This window comes from Apium graveolens, chromosome 5 (genome assembly GCF_009905375.1).
Source record: "Apium graveolens cultivar Ventura chromosome 5, ASM990537v1, whole genome shotgun sequence".
In the NCBI taxonomy this organism is placed as follows: domain Eukaryota; kingdom Viridiplantae; phylum Streptophyta; class Magnoliopsida; order Apiales; family Apiaceae; genus Apium; species Apium graveolens.
This window is the reverse complement of record NC_133651.1, coordinates 222,719,657-222,725,995: the sequence shown is the minus strand read 5'-3', so window position 1 is coordinate 222,725,995 and position 6,339 is coordinate 222,719,657.

Below are 6,339 nucleotides of genomic sequence, written 5' to 3'. Positions count from 1 at the left end.
CATTCCATTTTTTATGTTTGATTCTTGCAGTACGTATTTTGAATATGTGTTTGATTTGATTCTCTTGAAATGTATTTGCAGATGGACACTGATGAAGATAAGTTGAAGGATAAACTGAGGCGGGGTGGTCCCGGGCGACATGCTGATATGACGAGGCCATTGAAAAATAGGAAGATTTTTTGGCTATACAAGCACTGGTGGGGTAATAAGAATGATTTTATTTGGAGAGATCATAGAGGCACTACTGAGCTTACTTGGGATTATGTCCAGACCTTAAAGCCCGAATGTGATTTAGACAGTAATGTCGTGGATGCCTACATAGAGTTGTTGAAGGTTAGGGAGTCCATCTCGGGTCTGAAGCCCACGGCTAAGAAGTTCTTCTTTAACTTCAGTTTTTTCGTGCAACTGCTGTTAAAAGATTATTGCAAGAACTTGAAGGTAAAACAAAAAGTACTTTTTAGTTCATGTGTTACTAAGTTAATGATAATTGATAACTCTTTGATTTTGTAGTTCATTTGATCTTTTATAATTGTTTCAATGTTGCAGGCCTATCCCGAAGCTGAACTTTCAGATGTGCAGTTGGCCGGTCTGCATAGTTTATATAATTCATATGCAGTCCAGCGGATTGGCCCATCAATATTGGATTGTGACTTTGCTTTCTACCCTTGCTACAATGATGCTCACTGGTTTTCGTTCATTCTGGACATTAAACAACAGAAGCTCCTTTTAATTGATCCTCTAGCTGAATTGGGGGATAGTCTTAAGAGTATTTACTCTCGATATATATATGCCATGGTATTCTATGTTCTTCGTAATTACTAGTTAATTTACATACACTTGTCATTGTTGGTTACTAATTATATGAAACCAAACCTTTCTAGGAGTGCATAGTGCCAGCTATGTTGCATTACTTGGTTCCTTCCAGATTTGATGGACATAAGTTGAAGGTTCATTTCGTACAGGAACGACCGATGCAGTCCAATACCCATGATTGTGGCGTGTACGTGTGCAAGTACATGGATGCTATACTTAATGGCATATCGTTGAGAGATGCTTTTTGGGAGCCTGTATTGGGTATTTGGACATTCCGGTATCGCATAGCTTGGGAGCTTTCAAAAGGGCTCGCTAGACGGATAAGTGACTATGGGATCCAGCAGAGGAACAAGGGACTATAGTTTATATTTTGGATTTGTTCCTGTGTTTTCTTTGTTATTGATTATGATTATTTTTATTGGATTGATGTTGTATTTAGATTTGATGTTGATTGGTTGGTTGATTTAGATTTAGTTGAAACAGGTTGGTAAGTTATAAAAATAAACGGAACCATGCCGTTTTTTTTCTTAAACTATATATATCACCCGCAATGTTGATGTTAGTCACAGATACATTACGGGTGATTTACATAGTTTAAGAAAAAAAATGGCATGGTTCCGTTTATTTTTATAACTTACCAACCTGTTTCAACTAAATCTAAATCAACCAACCAATCAACATCAAATCTAAATACAACATCAATCCAATAAAAATAATCATAATCAATAACAAAGAAAACACAGGAACAAATCCAAAATATAAACTATAGTCCCCTGTTCCTCTGCTGGATCCCATAGTCACTTATCCGTCTAGCGAGCCCTTTTGAAAGCTCCCAAGCTATGCGATACCGGAATGTCCAAATACCCAATACAGGCTCCCAAACAGCATCTCTCAACGATATGCCATTAAGTATAGCATCCATGTACTTGCACACGTACACGCCACAATCATGGGTATTGGACTGCATCGGTCGTTCCTGTACGAAATGAACCTTCAACTTATGTCCATCAAATCTGGAAGGAACCAAGTAATGCAACATAGCTGGCACTATGCACTCCTAGAAAGGTTTGGTTTCATATAATTAGTAACCAACAATGACAAGTGTATGTAAATTGACTAGTAATTACGAAGAACATAGAATACCATGGCATATATATATCGAGAGTAAATACTCTTAAGACTATCCCCCAATTCAGCTAGAGGATCAATTAAAAGGAGCTTCTGTTGTTTAATGTCCAGAATGAACGAAAACCAGTGAGCATCATTGTAGCAAGGGTAGAAAGCAAAGTCACAATCCAATATTGATGGGCCAATCCGCTGGACTGCATATGAATTATATAAACTATGCTGACCGGCCAACTGCACATCTGAAAGTTCAGCTTCGGGATGGGCCTGCAACATTGAAACAATTATAAAAGATCAAATGAACTACAAAATCAAAGAGTTATCAATTATCATTAACTTAGTAACACATGAACTAAAAAGTACTTTTTGTTTTACCTTCAAGTTCTTGCAATAATCTTTTAACAGCAGTTGCACGAAAAAGCTGAAGTTAAAGAAGAACTTCTTAGCCGTGGGCTCCAGACCCGAGATGGACTCCCTAACCTTCAACAACTCTATATAGGCTTCCACGACATTGCTGTCTAATTCACATTCGGGCTTTAAGGTCTGGACATAATCCCAAGTAAGCTCAGCAGTGCCTCTATGATCTCTCCAAATAAAATCATTCTTATTACCCCACCAGTGCTTGTATACCCAAAAAATCTTCCTGTTTTTCAATGGCCTCGTCATATCAGCATGCCGCCCAGGACCACCCCGCCTCAGTTTATCCTTCAACTTGTCTTCATCAGTGTCCATCTGCAAATACATTTCAAGAGAATCAAATCAAACACATATTCAAAATACGTACTGCAAGAATCAAACATAAAAAATGGAATGATTCAACATATGTACATCAAGAATAATCCTCAAAATATCAGGAATAACACCACTATGACTACAGAATTTCACCATGCCACCTGCAAGTGGAGTCAACTCAGTAGTAGGAGTCAACTCAGAACTCCCAAAAGTGCGCTCGGTAGTAGGAGTAACAGGGGTAGCAGTAGCAGCAACCTACAAATGCATTGAGTATCAAACATTATATACACCTCTAAATCTAAAGAGTTATACTACTCGAATAACATACTCGAATATGTATAAGACACACAATAGTAAAAAAAAGTAAAGCTCTAAAACTAAAGAGTAGTACCTCAGACTGAACAACATCAGACTGAACAACAGGGGGGTGGATAGGGGGGTCGACTGTGAAGCAGGGGGAGCAGTAGCAGCAACCTGTAAATGCATTGAGTATCAAACATTATATATACCTCTAAAACTAAGGAGTTAGACTACTCAAATAACATACTCGAATATGTATAAGACACACAATAGTAAAAAAAAGTAAAGCTCTAAAACTAAAGAGTAGTACCTCAGACTGAACAACATCAGACTGAACAACAGGGGGGGGCGGATAGGGGGGTCGACTGTGAAGCAGGGGTAGCAGCAACCTACAAATGCATTGAATATCAAACATTATATACACCTCTAAAACTAAAGAGTTAGACTACTCGAATAACATACTCGAATATGTATAAGACACACAATAGTAAAAAAAGTAAAGTTCTAAAACTAAAGAGTAGTACCTCAGACTGAACAAAATCAGACTGAACAACAGGGGGGGCGGATAGGGGGGTCGACTATGAAACAGGGGGAGCTGTAGCAGCAACCTACAAATGCATTGAGTATCAAACATTATATACATCTTAAAACTAAAGAGTTAGACTACGCGAATAACATGCTCGAATATGAATAAGTACCTCAATCTGAACAGGATGAGAGACATGTACAGGGATAGCCGCATCGTTAGGGACTACAGTCTCATCCTACATTAGATGTCAATAACTCGATCAAACTACATATAATTCGGTGTAGTAGACTACTCGAATAACTTACTCGAGTAAATACCTGACGAGGACGTTTACTGGCTGCCTGTGTAGGTGAATCATGAGAATCAGAAGCAAACTCCTGCAATAACACGATAAGATAACGATCATACACACATTCACATTCAATATAGTAGACTGGATTTTGGAATGACTTAAATGAAACGCACCTCACGTGTACGTTTATGCGGTGAAGGAGGAGTACTTGGATCAATATGCATATCATGTGCACGTGAGGGTCTATCAAAATTGGGTCTACTGAATGCAGGACCCCTCCACTCAGTGTTGACTCGATCATAACGAATCAGAAACTCAGGAATGCACTCATAGAACCAGTCTGGGGGATCATGGCTGTGAATAACATGCAATATCCTCATCCCACAGTCAAGCTACACAAATCATTAACTATTAATCATCTACCTAAACACCCTATAAAAATGCAACAATGAAATAAATGAATACATGATTCAAATATTAATCTAAACTCTAAAACATACCGCATCAACCATGTCCTGCTGAGAGTACCAGTCACGCGACACTATCTTGCGTGAATCAACACCCACAAAACGAGCAATCCTCAGCTTACTATGGGTCCTATACCAGTACATATACCGGTCAATGCTCACGTACTGCCCCTCTCCAACGGGCTCTATCTGGCCATCAAGATAAGCATACCACTCATCCCGATACTATCTCAGAGTAGTCATATGTTGGTCCCTCTGCCAATGAGATAAACTGTCCCTCCGCAGAGCAGACATATCAATAGGATCATCTGGAATATGCTGCAGCATACCGAACTGTCTCAAGACTCTGTCCGACATGACATACTCGACAATCTTGAAGCAAATAAGTGGAATCTGGTCGAGACTCATATACGAAGCATCCATCAGCTCGACATCATACTGCTCCTCAGAATAGTCCACCGCATCAAAGAATAACCGATAAGGCTCCCATGTCAACCAACTCATCTCAAATCGGTCAAAATCCCCTCGGTACTGACCTATAAGCAAAACAATAAGGGAACATATGAAATTGGATAGTTCAAAAGCATGCAAATGTTTATTCGAAGGAGAGTTCAAATAGTAAATATGCAAAAAAGAACAGTACTTGTATGGTGGTGAGGGTTCTCCCTCCGATCAGGGTTCGGCTCAGCCCATGCCAAAGCCCTCGGCCAAACAAGCTCCACCCCAGGTGCAATCTTAGGAGCACCAGGTAACAACCTCTCGTGTGCCCACAACATCAGTAGCATCGTGCATCCATTAAGTGTTGTTGCACTCTTATGAGCAGCCTTGGTCAAACCTCTAAACAAATAGCTCAATACATCAGCTCCTCATGCGTACGATTTAATCCGAGGTGAATCCTGGATGAGTTGTAAGTACCTGCGACAAAGGAAATACAGAGTAAGTAAGAATACAGGGCAAAATATGGGCATGATAATAAATGAGAATACAAGAATTATAGTGTCAAATTGAAAATAAATGAGAATACAGGGCTTCATATGCAAAATCAACAAAAAAGGACAAGTGAAGGACTAAGATGCTATAAACTAAAATTAAAAAATTGAAATGCAACAAATACAAGTAAATACCTCGGATGCACGGTATATCGACTCGATGAAGGAAACAATATGCCCCCAATGATGTATAAAAAATAAGCTCGTGTGTAAACCACAAGATCCTCTTCTACCCCCCCCCCCTGGTAGCTCCGCATATCGTTCCCTTAATTTGTAAAGCTTGACCCCATCCCTATACATATCTTTACGCCCCACCTCATCCAATTTTGCATCCTGCCATTCCCTCATCCAATACGCCTTCGGAGCGTCAAGCTCCCTATGAGTAACTCGACGACCCTTAATAGGGAGGCCCATAATCATGTATACATCCTCGAGGGTGATGGTCAACTCACCAAATGGAAAGTGAAAGGTGTTAGTCTCTGGCCTCCACCTACAATTGCATTCATACACAAACATCACAAACATTGCCAGTGACAATTCAAATAAATGAGAAAATTGATTACAAATTAGTACCTTTCCACTAAGGCCGTTATCAAACGAATATCATTTTGAGGAACTGAACGATTGTTCGTGAAAGCCGAGAAACCCCATTGGCTCAGCAACTCACGCTGGGGATCCGAAAGTATCCACTGCTGATGATTAGCTGTGTACTGCCGTACATCCAGCTTATCCCGCACACCTCCCGCCCATATGGCAGTACTAATATGATCATCCTGCATCGTTAGGAGTGATCCAACAATATGCCCACACTCATTCTCCATAATAACTGCAAAGTGCACAATAAAAAATACTATATAAACCCAACTTAAACACGAAACATTTGTAGAACCGTTATTTTCTATTTTAAGTCCTACCGAAAAATCGGCATTCAACCTAAAGAACAACCACATTGAACCTAATATAACATCATCTATCATAAAAACACATGAAATTAAAGCATTGAGAATTAAAGACTTGGGAAAAACAAAGGAAGCAGTATTCAAGCCCCTGTTCCAGACAAATGATTCACTTATATCTAGGGCTCATTGCGGA